Consider the following 26,117-nt stretch of genomic DNA (forward strand, 5'->3'; position numbering starts at 1 on the left):
GGTTACAAGGCTATGCCCGATTGCTGCACACATGGATGTCACAAGAGCCTGACTAGGTGTAGTTGGCTCTGTACACAGGTGGGGTGCCACAGGGCCTGCCTTCAGAAGGGACCTTGCCTACTAAACTCGCCCTGGCCTAGGGGAACCCACAGCCCACCTCCCCCACCCAGACACCTACAGTGCGCGCTGAATCAGCTGAATGAGAGTGTACTCACCCCCTTGTGGCTGCTGTGATGCCCTCAAGCGCCCATCCAACTCCGGGCACGCCACTGCCAGGATCCGGAACATCAGGGGGGTCATGGTGCAACGGGCACCCCTCCCACGTTGGGAGGCCATCCCCAGCTGGGCCTCCGCTGTCTTCTTGCTCCAGCGGCGAATGTCCTCCCATCTTTTACGGCAGTGGGTGCTCCGTCTGTCGTAGACCCCCTGGGTCCGGACTTCCTTGGCGATGGCACGCCAAATATCCTTCTTCTGGTGGGCGCTGACCTACAGGAATAGTACAGGGGAAAAGGAGAAGATATAACTGTCCGCACCGTCACAGTCATTGGCTTGCATCCCTACCCTTGCCATGACGCACATGCACTCACCGTCGTTTCATGCAAGCCTCATTCTCCGCCCCCATCTTTCATCCACACCACTCCAAACAGCCATTGCCCATACAGCATGCTCACAGTGTACTCACTTGTTTGTCTGGAGGACCGTAGAGTAGCGTCTACTGGGGGAGGACCCCATCCACTAGTTTCTCCATCTCCTCCGTACTGAAGGCAGGGGCCCTTTCCCCAGACACACAAGCCATTGTCTCTTCCAGACTGAGGTCACAGCAGCACTTGCAGTGTAGGTCCTCTCCTGTCAAAGATCAGGTATCAAGTTATTGAACAGAGAGAAAATGGCGGTCACGTCCATGGCGGTGCGTACAGTCACCGCCGGCGTACATCGTCATTGGCTCCTTGGACCCATGGGGTCCAATGTTAACCAATGCTGGATTGCGCTGCGGTCTTCGACCGCCTACCGTGACGGTGTACAATGCCAGCGCAGTTACCTCATATCCCCTTGTCCCACTTTACAGGTCAGGCAGCCGCCATTTCAGGGGCCCAGATGGCATTATTTTGGACTGCGTCACACATATCTAGGCCTTGCTTAGACACTAATACAGCCATATGTCGATTTGCAAACATTTTCCGATTAAGTTGTGTTTACGTACCTCAGAGTTGGTTGACTCTCTGCTCGCTGTTCTCCTCCATAGGCAACGTCCGCTGGGGCAGGTGAGGAGATGGCGGCATCCTCCGGTGTACAGACCGCTGGTGGACCTGTCGACAATGGAGGAGCGACATGTGATCATCACCTACAGACTTGATCGTACCACAATCCTGGAATTGTGTGCCCAGTTGGAGCCAGACCTGATGTCAGCTATCTGCCCTCCCACAGGAATCCCCCCTCTAGTGCAGGTGCTGTCAGTACTCCATTTCCTAGCAAGTGGGTCTTTTCAAACAACAGTGGCCATAGCATCAGGTGTGTCCCAGCCCATGTTTTCCAACGTGTTGTACAGAGTGTTGTCTGCCCTGCTGAAACACATGCGGAGCTACATCGTTTTCCCTCAGGTGGAGGATTTGCCTACAGTGATAAATCCCCATCGTCATAGGTGCCATTGATGGGACACATGTGGCCTTGGTCCCCCCACGCAGGAGTGAAAAGGTGTACAGAATCCAGAAGAGTTACTATTCGATGAATGTGCAGATGGTGTGTTTGGCCGACCAGTATATCTCCCATGTGAATGCCAAATTTCCTGGCTCAGTGCATGACGCTTACATTCTGAGGAATAGCAGCATCCCTTATCTGATGGGGAAACTCCAGATGCACTGTGTGTGGCTATTAGGTGAGGACATGGACCCTATACAGTGAGAATAGGTGTCTGGGTCTGGGGATGTCCCTATGAGTTAGTGTGTGTCCCTCGCCATTTGCAGGTGACTCTGGTTACCCCAACCTGTCATGGCTACTGACCCCTGTGAGGAATCCCAGGACAAGGGCAGAGGAACGCTACAATGAGGCCCATGGGCGAACTAGGAGGATTATAAAGAGGACCTTCGGCCTCCTGAAGGCCAGGTTTCGGTGCCTCCATATGACAGGTGGTTCCCTATTCTACTCACCAAAGAAGGTATGCCAGATCATCGTGGCCTGCTGTAAGCTTCACAACTTGGCTTTGCGACGACAGGTGCCTTTTCTACAGGAAGATGGTCTAGATGGAGGTGTTGTGGCAGCTGTGGTGCCTGTGGACAGTGAAGACGAGGAAGCAGAAGAAGAGGACATAGACAACAGGAACACGGTGATCCACCAATACTTCCAGTGAGACACAGGGAAGAAGACAACACTGCCTGCTACATCTGATTTCATTCTACTACCTCTCATCTGTCTGTCATTGTCACCCAGTGAATGGTCACTGAGTTGTCACTTTCCCTTACGATTTCACAGATGTGGGTCCCACTGTGTGACATCTGCTTTGTTTCGGCATGGACTAGAGCTGTGTGACATAGGTATGTTGACAATACAATGGACATTGCTATTTCCCTCAGTTATTGCAAATACACAATTCTGAAAGCACAGACTGACTCCAGATTGTTTTGTGATTTAAGGGTGTTTATTTAAGTGCTAAATAGTGGAGGGGGTTGTAAAATGGTCAGGGGTGATGGTGGAGGAATGTCCATGGCAGAGTCCAGTCTATTAGTCTCACAGGTGCATTGTCCAAAGGGGCATAGGAAGTGGAGCTGGGGCAGGTTAAGTATGGACAGGGTCACGAAGTGGGACAGAAGGATGACAATCAGCGTGGTCTCATTTCTAGGTGGGGTCTTGGCATTGTTCTCTGTCTTTGTCCTGGATCTCAGGGACCGTTTGCGGGGTGGTTCTCCATCTGCAGGGGGTGGGGTGCTGGTGTGGTGGTCCTGTGGCGGTGCCTCCTGACCACTAGCGCCGGCGGAGGTGGCGGGCAGTTCATCGTCCAGGCTAGTGTCAGGGGCCCCTTGTTGTGCCACAGTGTCCCTCCTGGTGTTGACGAGTTCCTTCAGCACACCTACAATGGTGCCCAGGGTGGAATTGATGGATGTTAGTTCCTCCCTGAAGCCCAGATACTGTTCCGCCTGCAGCTGCTGGGTCTCCTGAAACTTGGCCAGTACCATTGCCATCGTCTCCTGGAAATGGTGGTAGGCTCCCATGATGTTGGAGAGGGCCGCATGGAGAGTGGGTTCCCTGGGCCTGTCCTCCCCCTGTCGCACAGCAGCCCTCCCAGTTCTCCTGTATTCCTGGGCCTCTGTCCCCTGAACCATGTGCCCACTGCCACTGCCCCCAGGTCCCTGGTGTTGTTGGGGTGGTGGGTTAGCCTGGTTCCCTGTAGTGGTGGACACACTGCTGATTGACGTGTCCTGGGGACAGAGGGATGGACCCGCTGGCTGGTGCTGTGCTGGTGTTTCCAGAGGGTGGAAGCTCTGTAGTGGCCTGTGCCAGTGTTAGGGGAACCGACTGTCCCGAGGTCCCAGATGGGCCAGACTGGTCATCTAGATCCAGCTGGACAGAGGTGCTGACATCACTGTGGGCCTCTTCTGTGGGTGGAGTGGACATGTCTGGACCCTCCTGTCCGGTGACGTTGGGTGGGGTCTAAAGGCATGATTATTGCATCTGTGTGTGCCATGGTGTGCAATGGGTGGGTGACCATGTACCCCAGTGCTTGCATTCCTGTGTAGGACCTTGGGGGTGATTCCGATAGAGGCGGGCGGCGGTAGCCGGCCGCCTCGCGGGAACCGCCATATGGCCGCTCCGCGGTCGAAAGACCGTGGAGGCCATTCAGGCTTTCCCGCTGGGCTGGCGGGCGACCGCCAGGAGGCCGCCCGCCAGCCCAGTGGGAAACCCCTCCCCACGAGGAAGCCGGCTCCGAATGGAGCCGGCGGAGTGGGTATGTGTGACGGGTACAGTTTGCACCCGTCGCGTATTTCAGTGTCTGCATTGCAGACACTGAAATACACAGTGGGGCCCACTTACGGGGGCCCCTGCAGTGCCCATGCCATGGGCATGGGCACTGCAGGGGCCCCCAGGGGCCCCGCAGCACCCCCTACCGCCATCCTGTTCCTGGCGGGAGACCCGCCAGGAACAGGATGGCGGTAGGGGGTGTCAGAATCCCCATGGCGGCTTAGCACGCTCCGCCGCCATGGAGGATTCTCCCGAGCAGCGGAAAGTCGGCGGGAGACCGCCGACTTTCCGTTTCTGACCGCGGCTGAACCGCCGCAGTCAGAATGCTCGGCGGAGCACCGCCAGCCTGTTGGCGGTGCTCCCGTGGTCGGTGACCCTGGCGGTCACCGACCGCCAGGGTCAGAATGACCCCCCTTGTGTGATAATGGTTTAGGGGTGTGTGTGGGTATGTGCAGTGGACATGCTTTGGTGATGGGTGTCCATGCTTTGGTGTTACATGCAGGGCTTGGGATGTGTGGTTTGTGATATTGGGACATATGTGAGGAGTTGGAGTGATGGGGGTGAGGGCGAGGGTGGGGGTATGTGATAGCATGCAGGTGGGTGGGGGATGAAGTAGTGAAAGATTTGCCTTACCAGAGTCCATTCCTCCAGCTACTCCTGTGAGGCCCTCAGGATGCAGTATAGCCAAGACCTGCTCCTCCCATGTAGTGAGTTCTGGGGAAGGAGGTGGGGGTCCGCCGCCAGTCCTCTGAACCGCAAGTTGGTGTCCTGAGGCCACGGAACACACCTTCCCCCGTAGGTCTTTCAACCTCTTCCTGATGTCATCCCTAGTTCTTAGGTGCTGTCCCACCGCGTTGACCCTGCCCATGATGCTTCGCCATGGCTCCATCTTCCTAGCTATGGTGGTGTGCTGCACCTGTGATCCGAATAGCTGTGGCTCTACCCGGATGATTTCCTCCACCATGACCCTGAGCTCCTCCTCAGAGAACCTGGTGTGTCTTTTGCGGGGCCATGGGGTGGTGTGGGTGATGTGTGGGGTGGTTTGTGTTGTGATGTGTGGGGTGATATTTAGAGGTGTGTTGTGTGAGGTGCTTGGATGTTTTGTGAGTGATGGTGTAGGGTGCCTGTGGATGCTATTGTTCTTTCTGGTGGTGTCTCTCTCTGGCCTTCTGTCGCAATTGTTGACATAAGGGTCTGTGGGTGATGTGGGTGTGTGTTGTATATTGTATTGGATGTGTGGGAATGGTGTGTGTATGGGTATCAGGTGTGTGTATTTCGAATTGTCCAATGTGGATGTGTTTTGTAAATATGTGTGTATTTTGAGCGCGGCGGTGTGTACAGCCAATGGAATACCGCAGTTGAAAGACCACTGCGTGGATTCGTGGGTCGTGATAGTGTGGGTGTATTCCTGTTGGTGTGACGATTGAGGTTTTGTTATCGCCAGTTTATCACTGACCTTTGGTGTGGCGGACTTGTGTGGGTGTCTTGATTTTGGTGGATTCTGAGCTGTGGGTCATAATGACCGTGGCGGAATTCCACTGCCGCGGTGGTGTGTTGCTGGTCTTCTGCACGGCGGTAAGCGGCTTTTACCGCCAATGTTGTAATGACCCCCAATATCCTGTATGATGATTGTTTTCAAATCTTTAGTGAAAAACAATAATCATACAAGATGTTGTGCCCTGTAACCTTTTTCAATACCATTGGGTATGAACCCTTTGCGATGAAGGCGATGCATTGCAGTGGAGCCACGCAGTCAGCAATGGGAAGGCGATGCATCCGGACTTAGGGCGATGCAATTGGTGCTGCCATGTCATTGTCCTCAGCTGCGATGCATTAACTTGAGGATAAATGCGGCGGATTTATTTGGTGCAGTAATCTCGATGCATGTATTTCTGTAGAAACAGCAGCAGAACCCACTTCAAGGGGCCCAGGATTAGATTGCCACCGCTTGGCAGGGTAAGACTCAATGTTGGCAGAATCCAAAAGCTGTAGCAGAGTGGAGTGATGTCCCTGAGACTTCAGAACAGGAGGCAAGCTAGCAAGCAGCCACTGGAGTCACTTTGGTTCTGGGGATGTAGAGCTGTAGGTCCTGTCCTTCTCACTCTCACCTCAAGAAGGGCAGTAGGGCAGGCACAGGAAAGCAGGAGTCCAGCAATGTCCAGCAGAGTTCCAGCAGACTGACAGTCCCTTCAGCAGCACAGCAGCGCTTCGACCTGGCAGAATGTCCTCAAGTCCAGATGTTTTCTGATTTGGTAGGGTCAGAAGTCCAATTCTTTTATACCCAGTGGTGTCTTTGAAGCGGGTGAGATTTTAAAGAGAGGCCTTTGAAGTGCACAAAGTCCCTGCCCTTTCTACCCTTTCTCCAGACACACTATAGGAGGTTATGCAGCTCTTTGTGAGACCTCAGGACCAAACCCATTTAGGTGTTTCAGCTACTCCCCCACATCCTTCCCAGGATGGCCCATCAACATGCAGAACAAGTTACTTATCTTCTGCGATACTCTTTCTAGTAGATACTATATAGATATATATCTAACCTCAGATTCCTCACCTTGAGAATACCGACAGGCACCAGACTATATCAGGAGAATTTCAACAGTAGTGCTCCCCGCGCCAACAGGTGGCATTGTGCAGCTCAGTATTGGCTTCGTACTGTCCCAGAAGTGACACAGTGGATCTGCTACACTTGCACGTTGATGTTATTTTTTGTCTGTTTCGTTTTCCACACTGTCAGATGTGAAGCGTATAACAATTGTTGGTGACAGTGTGTCAATCTCTACCTTGAGGCTTTCTCAGGAGTTATGAGGCCACTCCACAAAATGGTGAGATGGGAGGGCAGTGAGGAATCTGTGGATAGAGTATCCACCAGAAAGAGAGTAATTGTTCTTTGTATGGATACTTGTATACTCAAATTCGTCCTCTTTAGAAGAGATATCGTAGCAGTTCCTCCCAAAGGTGGACGGTCTGGGGAGACCAAAAAGTCTTGCACCTGGCCGTCGAAGCAGTATTACTTTGAAAACATATGGTAGAATGCCAACATCGTAGTTTGGCAGATGTCAAGAAGAGGCACCAGCACCCTCACCTGGTGCCAATGCTGTTGTAGCAGTCGTGGCTCTGATAGAATTAGCTGTGATGATCTCAGGGAACTGGCTTTTGGCCACTGCATGGCAGATCTTAATGCAGATGCCTATCCACCTGACAGGATCCTCGTTTGCACTGCCCTGCCCATCTTTGCAGGTGAGAAGCCAACAAAGGGCTACATGAATGAATAAATGAATGAATGAATAAAAAAATGTATAGAGCACATGGCTACTCCAAGGAGTTTCCCAGCGCTAAGAAGTAAGTGGAACATGCCAACCTCACAGCTCTTATGCTGCAGTAAACAGAGTTGCGGGAACTGTACAAGAGTTTAAGTCTGAGCTGGCTTCCTGCTTGAGAGGCAAGAAAAGAGAAGGAAGCAGCTCCTCTCATAGAGCTTTTGATTCCAAGGACTGATACCAGGAGTGCACCAGTCAAACAAAATGCTCTTGTTGAATGTTATGGAGTAATCCTATTGATTAAATACAAAGAGCCTGACATCTAGAAGGCACGATGAACCAGCGCCAAAGACCTGTATAATATTCTCTTCTTAATTGGCAACCACTGCAATACCCTAAAATGGGCAGAGATGGATGCCCAATTAGGTAATTTAAACAAAAGAAAAAGCCTAGAAGTAATTAAAGCATGGGTCACTGTTCTCAGAAAATCAAGTGGTAATAGAAAGAAAAATTTCACGATAGCACTCATTAAAACAAAACAAGAACGCACCACAGCCAACACCTGTACCATGTACCTGAAGATCCTTCGCCTGGTCAATGTCTGGATCTAGTCAATGGAGCTTCTCTTCCTCTTTTGAGGTAGGAGATGGAGTGTAGAATGAAGGTAAGGTGACTGATTGGCCAAAGTGGAAGGGTGCTACAACTCTAGGGAGGAAAGCTGCCATGCCCTCAACCCTTTCTTGTCTAGGAAGAAAGAAGTATGGGGCAGTCACACCGACAGCAACTACAGCTCACTTACACAGTGTGCTGAAATGATGGTGATTAGGAAGGCTGTTTAGCCCTAAGGAGCAGCTGTGCAAAGCCTTGAGAGATGCACACATAACACACATAAGGAACATCAATACCAGGGTAAGGTTCCACTGTGACATCACAAATGATTTGGGAGGAAGCATATGTGCCAAACCTTTTATGAAAAATATTACAACCACTGCCTTTGAAGGTTGGTTTAGTAAATAGAGAAATGCAGAAACGGCTAACAATTGATATTTCACTGTGGTCATCGCAAGGCCTTGCTAAACAAAGGACTGAACAAACAAAAGAACATCGGAACGTTTGAATGGGAAGGGGTCAGTGTTCCGGGTACCATCCTTTCTGCAAGGTCATCTCCAAATTTTTTGCATTTCCCCCCCTGTTTCTTAAAGCCATTTTTGTTGGCTTTTAGGACTGTGTACACTTTAACACTGCTAACCATTGTTAAAGTGCTTGTGCTCTCTCATCTAAACATGTTGGAATTGACTTTGGGCCTGATTTAGATCTCGGCCACGGGGTTGCTCCATCACAATGGTGACAAATATCCCATCCGCCAAAATCCAAATACCAAAGAAAACAATGGCATTTAGATTTCGGCTGATAGGATATCAGTTACTGTTACTACAGAGTAACCCTTCTGTCGAGATCTACATCAGGCCCTTAGACTCAAAACTTCCTTTTGAAGATATACATGTCACCTATAGAGTATACCCTATACAGTCCATAGGGTAGAGTGCAGTATATTTAAAAGGTTGGACATGTACTTTTAAGTTTTACATGTTCTGATAGTGAAAAACTCTTACATTCACTTGTACTACTGCAAGGCCCACCTCTCCCATAGGATACAATTGGGTTACCTTATTGCTCTTAATTTTAATAAGTGATCACTTTAAGTTGAGAGCAGGTAAGGATTTTGAATTTGGTGTCTAAAGAATTGTAATTTAAAACCCTCTTTATTGGTAAAGCCAGATTTTAAGTCACAATTCTAAAAATGGCACTTGTAGAAAGTTGGCATTTTCTTGTCCTAATCATTTAATGCCTGCAGCCTCTTCCTGGGTCACATGACCAGGTGCAGCTGGTGGGTGGCCTGTGTATTTCTCTCAGACAGTGGGACAAAGGTAGATGGAAGGATGGGCCATTTTTTTACCTGATGATGAAGAGGAGCTGTCACCCACCATACGTGTGCATCAGAATGGCACAATGCCCAGCACACTCACAAAGTGTTTTGCCACTAGACTTTTGTGGCCTTACAGAAGTAGAGGACAGGGCAGGGAGGCAGAAAATTCCAAATATATCTGAGGATGGCAACCTCCAGAACCGTCTCCTACTTCAAAAGGGAACCTACAGACCCAACTCTTCAGTACACCTCTGGACCTGTTTAAAACTCCAAACTGCTGTGCTGCTCTGCAAGAAGGACTGCTACTCTGTTGTCCTGCTGCCTAAGTAAGAAGGACTTGACCTGCATCTTGGTCCCAGGACCACCAGAGGGACAACAACGGCTAGCTGGCTGATCTCCTAATCAGAGACTCAGGGGACAGAAAAGGCTCGAACCATCTTCAACCCAGCACCTGGACGCTACTTTCTGTGAAGCTTGTGCTCAAAGTGGGGCCACCTCAGTCGTTGACCCTTGGAAGTGAGACTAAAGGTGCTCCGCCAGTTCAGCTGTGGTCCTGAAGGCAGAACTAATGCAGCACAATGCATCTCCTCGCAGACACATTGGAATGATTGCAGTGAAAACGCATCCCTGACATCAGATATCACATGGCAGCCCGCAGTCTCCTTGGAACTTGCAGTTTCTTTGGAACCAACAGTAATTGGCACAGCTTCAATTTCCAACAGTGCAGATGACAAGACTGTTGTGTCTTTCACAGTAACTGGGGTAATCACTTATAAGATGAATCGCACTGGCATGAGTAAAGAAATACATACATTTTTTATCATGGTTGCCTAAAGAAATACACAACACACAAGCAAATTATATTTATTTTCTCAAGTATCTATGGTATTCTTTGACGCAGCTATACTGAATAATGTAGAAAGTGTGCTTTATAGATAGAGAAATACAAAGCAAGAGAAATTGGAAGGATGAGAAACTAGAGATAAATAAAATAACAAGAAGGGGGGGCGGGGCAAATTGGTGCAGGTGTTAATTCAGGTAAAGCCAGAACAGGTGGGCTTTTAGTGATTTCCTAAAGGTTTGCAGATCAGGTTGAGCTCTGAGCAAAGAAGGAAGGGGCCTCAAAAGGCTGGGATCAGCACCGGTAAATTTCAGTTTTTGTGCTACGGACTTGTTCATGGCCACTGTTTTTGGAAGGAGCGAGTTCTTTCTCTTGTAACTTCTCTCTACAACTGAGAAAGAAAGAAGATCAGTAAGGTTGGGTGGGTCTTAAGATGAATAGCCTTGTGAATGAAATGACCCATACTATTCTGCCAATGTCAGTGAATCAGGAAATTTTGGAATCGTGAAAGTAGCTAAGCTTTGACATTGTGGTCTTACTTGAAGCGAGCAGGGGAAGAAATGACAGCAAAAATAGCATTACAGTAGTCCAGGACAGAGATGATTAAAGTGTGAACCACCGTTTTAAGCTGATCGGGATCAGGATATTTTGTTTTTCATGTTGTGAGGATGAAATTTGTAGATTGGAAGGGATTAGAAGGGTTTGTTGATATGTGGAGTTAGAGTCAGAGTCCTTTCAATAGAGAATCCCATGGATTTTGTAGATGATGCAAAGATAGAAGGAAAGGTCACAAAGGAGACTTCAATTAGTGGGGCTTTGTCCAGTTTCTGACCTGGAGTAAAACTTTCATCTTTTCAGGACTGAGTAGGAGGACGTTTTTAAGCATCTTGGGGAACAACCTGTTTTGATTAATTGATCAATGTTAGACATATCAGCCCCTAGGGTGGTCTTTCCCAAAATGTTTTGCCTGCCTCCTCCATTTTTTGCTGATCTTGTTTTAGCTAGCCTTAGGGCTTAGTCCTCTTTACTACTGCTAACCAGAGCTAAAGTGCACATGTGCACTCCTAAAAACATGGTACAATTGACTCATACCCAATTGGTATGCAAATTGAATGCTACTAGTAAGCCTGCAGCACTGGTTGTGCCACCCACGCAAGTAGCCCTTTTTAACATGTCTCAGACCTTCAATTTCAGCCTATGTGTGCAGTTTTTAAACTGCCATTTTGGCCTGGCAAAATAAACTTATTTTTTTCAGTATCCCTGTTAAAGCAGTTGCTTACAAGGATGACTTGATATATTTTCTTTAGAGCACCATGAGCAATGGGGGTTGATATTAGTTTGTTGGTTTTCTTGACTAGCACAGGTTCATTTTTTGGGCTATTTAAAGAGATTTGTTTCACCTGATTCTCCTTATGGAGTAGGCATTGGAGGGGCTGTGCACCAGCTGTCAGACTTTGGTTGTTTTGTTTACTTCAATAAGATATAGTCATGGTAAATTAAGTACAGTGTAGGTGGATTGTACTACATTTCGGTAGTTTTGCACGTTCACTATGGTCCTTCTATGGTGTTTCATTTCATATTATGATCAGCAGAATTCAGCAAACAAGTTTGTTATAGTATGGTCACAGGCTTTTACAGCACGAGTAGGGTTTTAAACATGTAGTTTCTGTTCTGTTGTGTTGATTCAGGGGGTCTAGTGTGTTTCATTTGGATTCATATTTAGTTTCTTGTTTTAAGTGAACTATGGGCATGGATCATGGGGAGAGTATACATGAGTTGTTCTTGTTTTTATATATCACATAAGCTCGACCTTATAATCTTCGCTAGGTAAACACCATGTACTTTGACAAGATGTTTTTCAACCTTTTGTATTGTAGTTACTCTTGAGGAAGGGAATCTTTCTGAAATACATTGGGTACACTCAAGAATGGATGACTGGTACATCATTATATGCTGTAGATATATGCTTGAAGTGACTGTGCAAGATTTCTGAATACTACTACTTGTGATTAAAATGTGGAAGTCCTGGAAATCCTCATTTCTTTTGGATTAACATCAAAGATTTTGACAAAACTATGGTAAAATGTTAAACATTGTTAAAAAATGTTTAAAGAATGGTGAAAATGATGGAGTGATGTCAGCACAGCTGTGCATCCTGGGCTTGATGCACCATTTGGGCACCAGCCTTTTCATAAAGTGTATGCATGTCTGGATGGAACACGAACAAGGGTCCCACACCAAAATGTATGCCCTCGAGCATTTTGATTAAATGTTAAAAATGTGCCTTTAAGCATCTGAGTAAAGATTGGAGTGCATCCTGCCACATATATAAAAATAAATCGTTTGCCAGGCCCAAACATTCTTTTTTAATACATATAAGTCACCCATGGGGTGGGCCCATAAGAGCCCACAGTTTAGGATACAATGTATTTAAAAGACAGGACATGTAATTTTAGGTTTTACATGCCCTGGTAATGAGAATCCCATAAATTCACTTTTCACTACTGGAAGGCCATCGTTGCCCATAGGATAACATTTTGGAGCTACTTAACTGTATTTAATAAGCTGTAATTTTCAAATGGGAGCAGGTAATCAGTTCATCTTTGGTGTCTTTGGAATTGTAATTAAACATCCTCTTTAATGGTCAAGTCAGATTTTAAATTACAGTTTTGAAAATGCCACTTTTAGAGAGTTGGCATTTCCCAGCCTTAACCAATTTGGCCCTCATTATGACATTGGTGGTAAATCCCACTTAACGCCACGGTGATGGGCACCAACATACCGCCATGGTGGCGGATATCCATTCGCCATATTACTTAGACACTCCAAACTGACAGAATACAGCCACATACACAAATCTGCTAGCCCAAAGGTCAGTGGTAAACTGTTGGTACCAACACCCATACCGTTATACCAACAAAACACGCCTACCACATTATGACCCACGAATCACCACAGCAGACATTCAACGGCGGTAAACCATTGGCAGTACACACCGCTGCACTCAATGTTACACCCAAATACTAAACTACACAACATTGGCCAATTAAAAAAAACACACACCTGACACCCATACACACACCACACCCACCCACCCAGACCACTATAAAACACAGCCACATTACCCACAACACCTAACGAATACAAATCATTGCCACTGGACAGACATCAAGACCACTGAGATAACTACATGCACACACCGATACATCCCTCATGCACTCCACTACGCACACCCAACCATAGTACCCAACACCTGCACACTAACACACACCACACAACACCCCTGGCCCCACAAAGGCACCCCGTTTCACAGATGAGGAGTTGGAGGTCATGGTGGAGGAAATAGTCAGGGTAGAGCCACAGCTCTTTGGAGCACAGGTCGAGCAGATATCCATTGCAAGGAAGATGGAGCTATGGCGGAGAATCGTGGACAGGGTGAACGCTGTGGGACAGCATCCAAGAACAAAGGACGACATCAGGAAGAGGTGGAACGAACTACGGGGGAAGGTACGTTCCGTGGCAGCAAGGCATCAGATCGCCATGCAGAGGACTGGCGGTGGACTCCCACCGCTCACAGCATGGGAGGAGCAAGTCTTGGCAATACTGCATCCAGAGGGACACACTGGAGTAGCCGGAGGACTGGACACTGGTAAGTCAACATTTACCACTTATCACCCCCATACCTGCATGCCATCTCATCACCTCACTCACATCACTCCACTACATCCCACACACTGCACCAATGCAGATGACTAACCCCTATACCAAGCCCTGCATGCCATACCAATGCATGGACAGCCCTCCCAGCCCTACATGGACACCCTTCACCAAAGCATGCACAGCATAGCGGAACTAAAAATCCCACAATATATCACCATACACATACAAAGGTGGCAGGGAAACAGCAACAATAGAGGGGAAGCTCGGGATGTACAATATGTCACAGGCATGACGCATATTACATCACTTACACCCCCACAGGTGCCCCAGCCAATCTCAGCGGAGAGGAGGTGCCACGACTATCCAGTCCCCCAACAGAAGATGCCCCCAGTGATTACAGTCATCCTGGACTTCTGGATCTGGATGAACTACCTGGCCCATCATGGACCACTGGACAGTCGGTCACCCCAGCCCACTCACAATCTGCCAGAGAGTCTCCCTCATCAGTATCCAACACCACAGCACCCACCCAGCATCCCAACACCTCTGTCCCCAGGGCACGTAAATCAGCAGTGTGCCCACCGGTATAGGGACCCTAGTCCACACCTCGTCCCCAAGACAATCAGGGACCTGGGGTCAGTGGCAGTGGGCACACCGTTCAAGGGACAGGGGCACAGAGCAACAGAGACACTGGGCGGACCGCTGTGCACCAGGGGGAGGACAGGCCCAGGGAACCGACTCTCCATGATGCACTCACTAATGTCCTGTGGGATTACCAACAATCCCAGGACATGATGGGCCAGATCCTGAACAACATGCAGGAGAACAAGCGGCTGCATGAGGAACACTACCAGGAGATCAGGGAGGACTTGCAGGCCCTCAACACCACCATGATCTCCATAGCAGGGGTGCTGGCAGACATGGCCAGCATCATGAGGGAATGGACAGCACTGCCGCGAGCCCCTGCCACTAGCCAGTCTATTGATCAGCCCACCACTTCCGCTGCAGCTAGTGGACAGGAGGCCCCACCACAGGACCCACAGGCCACCAGCACCCCTCTCCCTGCAGAAGGTGAACCACCCCGCAAACGTTCCTTGCCACCCTGATAGAAGCCAGATACACTTGCCAAGACCAAGACTACTGCCAGGAAATAAGACATTCCTGATTGTCCCCCTTATGTCCCACCCTGTCACTTTGTCTACTTTGAACTGCCTTTGCTCCCCTTCCTATGGCCCCTTGGACACTGGACCTGTGCTACAAACAGACTGCAACAATACGCTGGACTTTCCTCCACCATCACTCCATTCCATTGTACTTTTCAGTCAATTATTTGCACTACAATAAACACCTTTGAACACAATTTGAGTGACACTGTTTTATGTGTTGAAAATGTTCATTTTTGGGAACAGTCACAGCATGTACAAATGATCTGCACACTGTGAGACCATATAATTAATGACCTCTAACTGTCTGTAGTGATCACATCAGGACATTGTTGTCATATCACTAACATCTGGAAAATGAGAAGCCATAGGTGACAGTAAGTTGAGATACAAAGGAAGTGAATACCATCATGCTACAGTAACACAGATGAAATCAATAGTCAGAGCAATGATCAGTTCCACTGTCTCACCTGTGTGTCATTGGAAGTATTGATGTATAACTGATGTTCTGTTGTCCACATCCTCATCCTCTGCCTCCTCCTCCTCACTGTCCTCAGGGTCCACTGCTGCTACAGAGGCATCTCAAGTCTCCTCCTCCTACAGAAAAGGCACATGTCTTCTGAGGGCCAGGTTGTGCAACATGCAGCATGCCACTACTATCTGGCACACCTTTCCAGGTGAGTGGCACTCCTACTGATGGAGCCACCTGAACCTGGCCTTCAGGAGGCCGAAGGTCCTCTCGATTATTCTTCTGGTTCACCCATGTGCCTCATTATAATGGTCCTCACCCCCTGTCCTGGCATTCCTCACAGGGGTCAGCAACCACAATAGGTTTGGGTAGCCAGAGTCTCCTGCAAGTATTGAAGGACAACATTTAGCCTTACACAATGCTATGGGGATAGCACCTGAAGGCATACACTCACATACAGTGGGTGGGGACTCTGGCTCACCTATTAGCCACACCCTACGACAGTGACGTCGGGGATGTACTGGTCCGCCAGGCACACCATTTGCACATTCAGTGAGTAGAAACTCTTACGATTCCTGAACACCTGTTCATTCTGCTGGGGGGGACAAACGCAATATGTGTACCATCAATTGCCCCAATAATATTGGGGATAAGCCCCATTGCATAGAATACTGCCTTCACAGTGGCCAAATCTTCCACCTGGGGGAAAGCAATGTAGCTGCACATGTGTTTCACCAAGGCAGACAAAACCCTTGCCAGCACGATTGAGAACATTGGCTGTGACATTCCTGCTGCCAAGCCCACTGTCACTTGAAAAGAACCAGTTGCAGGAAATGGAGCACTGATAGCACTTCCACAAGAGGCGGGATCCCAATGGGATGACGGCTAGCTGATATCAGGTCAGGCTGCAATTAGGCACACAACTCTGTGATTGTGGCCCTGTCCAGTCTATAATTTAGTATAATGTGCCTGTCCTCCAGTGTAGCCAATTCTACAAGAGGTCTGTACACGGGGTTTGTCTTCTCCTCCCATTTATCCGCAGCGGTAGGTATCTAAGGGACACAAGAGTGAGTAGGCTGTCACAATTTGAACAATGGAACCCCCACCTCAGTGTACATAGTGCATTTATGTGATGGGACAGTGGGAATGGAAAGGTATGTGCAAATATAGGCAGTCATGCAATTAAGGTTAATCTGATCCTTGTCCATCACCACGAAATGGCAAATCCCTGTCCTGTATGTAGGGACAGGTAAAAAAGGGAGGTAACTCCACCGACGTTGGGCGTCGTAGCGGAAGCCGGTCTTGCATCGGCGTGCAATTCCTCATTGGATAATATGGGTCTATGGACTACAGTGCCCAATGGGGATCGGCGCCGGCAGTGATGGTGTACACCGCTGCGGACGTGACTGCCATTTTCTATCTGAATCCTCACTTGTTTACTGACCTCCAACAGGAGAACACCTACACTGTGTGTGCTGCTGTGACCTGTGTCTGGAACCTACCATGGCCCATGTGACCGGGGAAAGGGCCCCTGCCTTCACTGCGGAGGAGTTGGAGCGATTGGTGGATGGGGTCCTACCCCAGTACGGACTGCTGTATGGGCCTCTAGACAAACAGGTGAGTACACCTTGGGCACGATGCATGTGTGAAGGATGCATAGAGATGTGTGTGCAAGCATTGTGTCATTGGGGGGGGAATGTTTTGTGATGGTGTACTTAGTGGGCGCCAGGCGATGTGTGTGCCAATGATGATGGAAACGGGATTGGTGGGCCATATGTGTGACAGGCTGGATTGTATGTGTAATGATGTCATCTCATCTGTATCGCCTCTGCAGGTCAGCGCCCATCAAAAGAAGCGATTATGGTGTGCCTTCCCCAGGGCCATGTGGACCCTGGGGGTCTTTGGCAGGCGGAGCACCCACTGTCGGAAACGATGGGAGGACCTGAGATGCTTGGCACAGAAGACTGCGGAGGCCCAGCTGGGGATGGCCTCCTAATATAGAAGGGTTACCCGTTGGAACCTAACCCCCTGAAGGCCTGCAGACTGGCGGTGGCCTACCCAGAGCTGGATGGGCACTTGAGGGCATCAAAGCAGCCACAGGGAGGTGAGTACAGTGTCTGTTACAATAATAATTGGTAGGTGGCATGAATCCGGATAGAGGGTTTCAGTTAGTGGGTGTCCCTTAATGCCAGGCCAGTAGTTGCAGCGTGATCCAGCTCAAGGGTAATGGTTGAAAGGGAAATTAAGGTAACCTAGCTAGGTTGCATTCCATGTCAGACAGGGCTTAGTGGGTTCCAGGAGGGGTGCAGTTGGCGGTGGTTGGCCCTCATCTTTCTGTGGCATCTAGCCAATTGTTTGGCAGTGCAATGCATAGTGCTCAATCCTGATCCCTGTGTGACGATACTGTGTATGCCTTCTGTGGTGGTGCAGTAATTGACCTAGTGCTCCCTTTCTCTCTCTCCCCCTTTTTACTTCTGTCATCCTGTCCATGTGTACATTAGCATCATCTGGTGGAGGAGCAGGGGCACCGGCGACAGAGGGAGCTGCATCCTACAGGACCCAGGAGGCAGAGTCCACCGACGCCGAGGGAACTAGTGGGACGGAGGGCGAGGGAAGCACCATGGCAGAGACAGGAGGTGACAACACAGACTCAGATACCTCCTCCGATGGAAGCTCCCTGGTGGCGGTGGACACCTCCGTGACCACCCCAGCTGCAGGTACAGCCGCCAGCCCCGTACCAGGACCATCCTCCCAGTAGCCCCTCAGCGAGCTGCCAGTGCTCGCTCACCCAGGAGGGTGGGCATTTCCTTTGCCCCAGGCACTTCAGGCCCTTCCCAAGTGAGCCCTGCTGCTCTGATTGAGGAGGCTATTGACCTCCTGAGATCCATCTCTGTAGGGCAGTCAACCATTGTGAATGCCATCCAGGGGCTGGCATCCCAGATGCAGCAACACAGTGCATTCCTGGAGGGCATCCACAGTGGACTGGCGGCCCAACAGAGATCGATTCAGGCTCTGGCCTCCTCTCTGATGGCAGCCATTGTGCCTGTTCCTACCGTCCCCCCTCCAACTACCACTTCCCAGTACCAGACTCCTCAACCCCAACCCATTCCATGCACACATACAGACGATCATGCACACAAGACATCACACAAGAGTGGCACAGTCAAACACAGGCACCACACTTCAGCCCATAAATTCACGCAAACACTAACAGTTGCAGACACAACCACATCCACTGCCTCCACTGTCTCCACCTCCTCCTCCACCTCCCTCACAGTCACATCCACACTCACACCTGCATGCACTGCATCAACATCCACCACCAGCATCACCACACCAAGCATCACACACACCTCACTAGCAGACACCTCCACAACATTCATCCACACATCCCCTGTGTCCTCTCCCACCCTGTCCCCCCCCCCAAAGGACTCAAATGCAAGCACTCAGACACCCAACAGCCATCCACCTCACACACTGCCCATGCACCAGCACCCAAGTCCAGCACACATGCACCTCCAACAACCACTCCCTCAACCTCCACTCCCATTCCTCTTCCCTCTTCCCTCCCCACCGTCCCTAAGAAGCTTTTCCTTGCCCAACTTGACCTCTTCCCTCGCCCTCCTCCCCGTCCTGCCTGTAAGAGTGGGGTCCCAACGACCCATCCCAGCACCTCAGACAAACATTCCACGGGGACAGTAGAGGAACCTCCTAGTTGTGGAGGCAAGACAGTGAAGGATCCCACTCCACCAGTCTTGACGGTAAGGATCTCACACCTCCTGCCATGAAGGGGAAGAAGCCCTGAACTCCTGCCATGAAGGGGAAGAAGCCCTCAACTCCTGCCATGAAGGGGAAGAAGCCATCGACTCCTGCCATAAAGGGGAAGGAGAACTCGACTCCTACCATGAAGGGGAAGGAGCCGTCAACTCCATCAGAGGCTGGCAGGGTACCACCACCACAAGTGGTCACGGAGCCCTCACCTCCAGCTGAGGCAGTGCAGCCCACTCCTTCTACAGAGGCTGCACCTTCACTTACTGACCCAGTTCTGCGCACACCTCCAGCAGAGCTGCCCAGAAGGCACCTTCACCTGCTGACACAGTGCAGCCCTCACCTCCATATGCGACAGTGCAGCCCTCACCTCCAGCAGAGGGCATGTAAGCCACCCTCCAGGGACTGCTGTACAAGGAGCCCCCTTCAGAACCAGTGGGCAAGTCACCTACCTGAGAGACTGTGACCTTGCACTCCCCAGCATAGGTAAATGAGCATGGAGCCCCCTGCAGAACCAGTGGGCAAGTCACCCACCAGAGAGACTGTGACCTTGCACCCCCCAGCAAAGATAATGGGCATGCATAGGTAAATGGGCATGGAGCCCCCTCCAGAACCAGTGGGCAAGTCACCCACCTTAGAGACTGTGACCTTGCACTCCCCAGAAAAGATAATGGGCCTGGAGCCCCCTCCAGAACCAGTGGGCAAGTCACCACCTGAGAGACTGTGACCTTGCACTCCTCTGCACAGGTAAATGGGCATGGAGCCCCCTCCAGAACCATTGGGTAAGTCACCCTCCCGAGAGAATGTGATCTTGCACTCCCAGCAAAGATAAATGGCATACTGCCCTCTCCAGAACCAGTGGGCAAGTCACCCACCTGAGAGACTGTGACCTTGCACTCCCCAGCAAAGATAATGGGCATGGAGCCCCCTCCAGAACCAGTGGGCAGGTTCCAGACTTTGGGTGAGGTGACCCCCACCCCTCCTAACCCCCTGAGGTGCCTTCCCACTTGCAAAATGATTCCCCTGCAGAGTTCTGTGCAGATGATGTCAGGAAACAAGTTGGGCCTTGGACTGTGCCTTGTGGCCATGTGGGCCCTTAGTACTTTGGACTAGGTATTGGCCCTTTGTGGACATTTGTACATATCTCTTTGTTATCCAATTGGTTCATTTGGTGGCTGTTCCCATTTAAGACATTCTCATTACTGCCTTCTTGTTGTCCTTTCATGATTATGCTGTGTGTCGTCTGCCGTTGTTTTTCGTCTGCAGCTGGTTGTGTGTTTGGTGTTTGTGTGTCTGGTGTGTGTTGTGCGTTTGTGTGTCACTCTCCGTTTCCTCCCTCCCTCCCTTGTGTGCTAGACAGCTGTACTCACCGTCGCTGTCTTCGTTGCGTTGGTGTTCCAGGTGGAGCATGGCATAGAAGAGCATTGCGAAGACTTGCAGTTCCAGTTCCAGTTCCATGGTGGCGTTGTCCTCCTCTGTGTCTCTGATGGTTAGTCTTTCGTCTTCTGTGCAGTGTTTCCACCAGGCTTTTGATGGCATTGGTTCCACCCCAGAAATTGTGGCGGTGTGCTGTGTCGTGATATGGTGGGTGGTACTTTGTCCCTTGTCTGGCTGTTGATAGCTACCGCCGTCAGGTGTAGTGTAACGCCCTAGCGGATGGTGTGGTACATTGGCTGTCTATGGGAGTTCTCACAGCCTTGTTCATAATTTGGTGGTAGTTCCCACCGGCCTGTTGGCGGTATTTCTGCCAATTTATCACTCACTGCCAATGTCATAATGACCACCTTAGTGCCTGTAGCATGTCACTGGGGCACATAATTGGGTATAGTTTGCAGTTGAGGTTTGTGTATTCCTCCTAGCGCCGCCACACAAAATAGAGAGCTTAGGTGTGCCTGGATGGGCCATCACTGGCAGAATGGGGGTAGGAGCTAGGCATAGCCCTACTTACACTTGAATAGACTGTGTCCTGCCTCCACACAAAGGTGCTGCAGACTCCTTGTAGTTAGTCTGGCGCCAGGACAAGGAAGGCAGGGTGCCTGGGGACCTCAAATGGAAACATGTCAAAGTTTTTCACACCTTCTACAGGAAAGCTACCAGGTATAAATATTGGACCTCATACACCACTGCTTCAGTACACTTCAAGACTGGTGGATACTCTGCCAGGAAGGAGGACTGCTGTACTTCTAAAAGGACTGCCAATCTGATAGACTTCTGACCTGAAAGAACTGCTGCCTTGCTGTGCTGCCTGCTTCCTACTGCCCACTTGCCTGCGTGAGAAGGACTGAACCTGCATCTGTTGAACTCAGGACCTCACAGTGACTCCAAGGGATAGCTGGCTGGCCTCTTGACTAGAGCATCAGGGATACAAGGCTCCAATAACACTGAACCCAGCCTCTAGACTCTGCCGTCTGTGAGTGCTACCCTGCCATGTGGTGCCCCCCCAGTCCTGGACTGTTGGAAGTGGAACTGAATGTGCACTGCCAGACCATCTGTGGAGCCAGCTGAACAGGCATATCGCCTCTGATGTTTGGTGCAAATTCGACTAGAAGTGATGCTGCTCCTCTGCTGTAAGGGTGCTCCCCTTGCAAAGGACTCCACACTTACCCCATTACTGCATCAGAACCACCAGCTGTGCAAAGCGTTCCCAATGCAGACCCTTGCATTCCTCTTTGACAGCAGTCTTGACGACAATGTGGTTCTTGCATTGTAGCCACACATTTCCTTGGAACAGATGCACTGCCTTGACTGCGTGACACATCCCTGACACCAGACTTCACATTGCAAGCCTTTGTTGACAGTTCCTCGACAATCGCTGCTCCGCAGAACCTCGAAACTAATACAATGCCTAGACTGTGCAACGCATTCTATGCGGAACATCACAAAGCTCCGCAACCAGGACCTAAGGTACTATGTTCAGTGGCCTATCTAGGTCCCTGTAGCCGAACCACACTCCATCACAGTTGGCCTGAACTTATGACTTTGTCCCGGTCTGGTGCGACCAGCTATCTACAGTTGGTTCTTTGTGCTTCTTGGTGCTATTTTCACTGAAATCATTAAACTTGTATATCTCTGGTTCTACGGATTGGATTTTTGTCATTTTGGTATTATTTATTAAGAAGTACTCTATTTTTCTAACTCTGGTGTGGGATCCTTCTGTGGTGTGTTTCACTGGATTACTGTTTGAAGTGTTGCGCAAATACTTTATTCATTGCCTCTGAGTTAAGTCTGACTGCTCCATGCCAAGCTACTGAAGGGTTGAGTAAAGGTTCATTTAGGGCTGCTTGTGATTTCATTTGTGGTTGCAGCTTGAGATGGGTTTCATTTCCCTGAACCATTAATTTAATTTCTTACGATCAGGTTCTTTGTCATCTTCAACTTTTCAGTTTACAATTCTATCATACAGAACAATGTTTGGATTTTATTTCTGATGTACTTACGTTCAAAGAAGTTAACATCTTGAAATCAAAAACTACCTTTTGCTAGATTCTATAGTTCTTTGTACCCACATTTATGCTAGCACAGCAAATGAAAAAGAACGTCTTTAAGAATATATTGATCAGAACATGAAAATGGTATTATTGAGCAGCTAAAATTCCAGACTGTATCCTTCCTTCCCAGAAAGAAGAAGGAACTCAGAATCCTTCCCAGAAAGAAGAAGGAACTCATAATGTTCATCCTCTACTGAGAGAAATCTAAATCACCATCAAAAACAGGTATTATCCCATCTGTGAGGATTGAGCACTGCCCAATGTGCACCGTCACTGGCTTTCCGCTGGCTGGATTTGCCAGTCCCCCACAGAGCAACATGGTGCTGCAGCAGGAAACGATCTGGATCTGAACGCTTCTTAGTGTTTTTGGTGTTTTCAGATTTTTTTTTCTGTATAGACCCACTGAAGCAAGTCCAAAATGTGCTGAACTGGCTGACGGAGGTGATAGTCTTCTAAAGTTCATTTTCTCATGATTGTAACTAAATTTTCCTTAGGCAGCATTGAAATAGGAGATTGGAAGCATGAAACACAGCAAGAAACTGTGTAGCGAAGGAAGCCGGGGGGTTATCAGGTGAAATGAGCTACAGCCCTCTGTAAGTGTTGGGAGGGAGCAGCGCAATGTCAGTGGAGCCACATTTCTACAGTATGGCCTAACCAGCCCTTGAATGCAGCTTGTTCAATGTCAGAGATTTTGCTTAGATGATAAGCTACCATGAAATTTGTAATGACTGGGAGGAGAGAAACTAGTTAATGAAGTCATACAGAGAGAGTGGGTGCCTTTGCAGACCAAAGTGGGGCACAGTGCTTTAAAATAAAAAGGCATTGAGAAAAAAAAGTACTTCACAGAAGAGATCCATCCTATCATATAGAATTTTCAGAACTGTGACTGAAAATCAGATTTTGCAATTAACCCCTGCGCTGTCAGGCCTTTTCCCCTCCTGTGCCGAGCCTTTTTTTGGCAATTTTAGGCAGTTCATGCTTAGAACCTCATAACTTTTTCTCTACATAATCTATCCATGCCAAATTTGCATCCTTTTTTTCCAACATCCTAAGGATTCTAGAGGTACCCAAACGATGTGGGTTCCCTTGAAGGAGACCAATAAATTAGCCAAAATACAGCGAAAAGTTTGTTTTTTTGGGAAAAAAAGGGCTGCAGAAGAAAGCTTGTGTTTTTTCCTCTGAAAATGGCATCAACAAAGGGTTTGTGGTGATAAAATCACCATCTTCCCAGCTTTCAGGAACAGGCAGACTTAAATTAGTAAACCCCATTTTTCAACACATTTCTGACATCTTACTGGGACATACCCCATTTTTATTATTTTTGTGCTTTCAGCCTCCTTCCAGTTAGTGACAGAAATGGGTAAGAAACCAATGCTGGATCCCAGAAGGCTAAACATTTCCGAAAAGTAGACAAAATTCTAAATTCAGCAAAGGGTCATTTGTGTAGATCCCACAAGTGCTTCCTACATAAAATAACAGCTGAAATAAAAGAATATTGAGATTGAGGTGAAAAAAACAGCCATTTGTTTCCACATTTTGCTAACTTTTTCCTGCTATGTCAGATTTTTGAAAGCAATATACTGTTACGTCTGCTGGACTCTTCTGGTTGTGGGGATATATGTGGCTTGTAGGTTCATCAAGAACCCTGGGTACCCAGAGCCAATAAATGAGCTGCATCTTGCAATGGGTTTTCATTCTATACCAAGTATACAGCAATTAATTTGCTGAAATATAAAAAGTGAAAAATAGGTATCAAGAAAACCTTTGTATTTCCAAAATGGCCCCAAGATAAGGTGTTGAGAAGCAGTGGTTATTTGCTCATCTCTGAATTACGGGGTGCCCATACTAGCATGTGAATTACATGGCATTTCTCAAATAGATGTCTTATTTACACACTGTCTTACATTTGGAAGGAAAAAATTTAGAGAAAGACAAGGGGAAATAACACTTCTTTTGCTATTCTGTGTTCCCCCAAGTCTCCTGATAAAAATGGTACCTCATTTGCGTGGGTTGGCCAAATGTTCACAACAGGAAACACAAAATGGACACATCACCTTTTTACATTGAAATCTGACATGTTCTTTCCAAAGTGCCTAGCTGTAGATTTTGGCCTCTATCTCAGCCGGCACCTAGGAAAACCTAGCAAACCTGCTCATTTTTTAAAACAAGACACCTGCCCGTAAAAGGAAATGCCCCAAAACACTAAAAACACTACCTGGACACATCAAAATTATCAAATAGAAAACTACCTGTTTTTGCAGGGATAGCAGGGGGGAGGCACCTGCGTTTTAGGTTCCGGGCTCAGCAGCCATCTAGGGAAACCTACCAAACCCAGACATTTCTGAAAAATAGACACCTGAGGGAGTCCAGGGAGGTGTGACTTGCGTGGATCCCCCAATGTTTTCTTTCCCAGAATCCTCAGCAAACCTCAAATTTAGCTAAAATATCACTTTTTTCCCACATTTCTCTGTGGGATCACCGCACTGGGATGAATTTCATACCACCCAGCGTTCCCCTCAGTCTCCCCGTAAAAATGATACCTCATTTGTGTAAATGGTCATTTGTGTAGGTGGGCCAAGTGTTTGTGACAGGGAAGAGCCAAAACATGTCGAAATTGAGGGGGAACCAAAGCTGGTCCAAAAGGGCAGTTTGAAAAAAAAACATTTTTAGGCTGACAAGTACAGCAGAATTTTTATCGGTATAGATGAGACAATGCTGGGTGGTAGGAATTTTGTGGATTCCTGCAGATTCCAGAAGGTTCCATCACAAAAATGTGGGAAAAATGTGTGATTTCCAGCAAAGTTGGAGGTTTGCAGGGCATTGTGGGTAAGAAAATGGTGTGGGTTGCATGTGAAACACACCACCCTGGAATCACCCAGATGTTTAGTTTTCAGATGTGTCTAGGTCCTGTGGATTTTTCTACATGGCAGCGTCCCAAAGTCCATAAAGTTCATCTCTCACCATAACAAGTGGGACGATTTTGAGAGTTAGCCAAGCTCTCAAGGCCCAAATGTAAAACCAAAACCCAAAATAATCAAACGTCCTATTGCTTGTCATTGAATAAGATGTTTTAGTGTGCGGGGAGAGCTGAAAGACTGTTACTCCCTTCACTTTTCTTTTTTAATTCCCTGGCATCTAGTAAACTTTCTGCCTCCCCCGGGGTGTGGATCAGGGGTAATTGCCCCATCTGCCCACTAGAACAACTTTGGCCCCATTTATTTGGGGTGGGGGTATAGCCATACCCCCACCCTCTTATTTTAGAAAAACAAGCTTTCCTGACTAAATAGAAATATGCTGATCTGCCCCCAAGGGGAGCAGAAATGGCCTAAAATAAATTTGCCCCCGCAGGGGAGTGACCCTTGCCTAAGGGGTCGCTCCCCTTGCGTGAAATTGGTGGCAAAAAAAATCCCCAGTTCCTAGTGATTTCTGGCCCCCCTGGGGGCAGATCGGCCTAATAGAAATACGCCGATCTGCCCCCAAGGGGAGAAGAAATGGCCTAAAATAAATTCCCCCCCCCAGGGGAGCGACCCTTGCCTAAGGGGTCGCTACTTTTGTGTGAAATTGGCGCCAAAAAAAAATCCCCGGTGCCTAGT

This window comes from Pleurodeles waltl, chromosome 6 (genome assembly GCF_031143425.1).
Source record: "Pleurodeles waltl isolate 20211129_DDA chromosome 6, aPleWal1.hap1.20221129, whole genome shotgun sequence".
Taxonomy (NCBI): Eukaryota; Metazoa; Chordata; class Amphibia; order Caudata; family Salamandridae; genus Pleurodeles; species Pleurodeles waltl.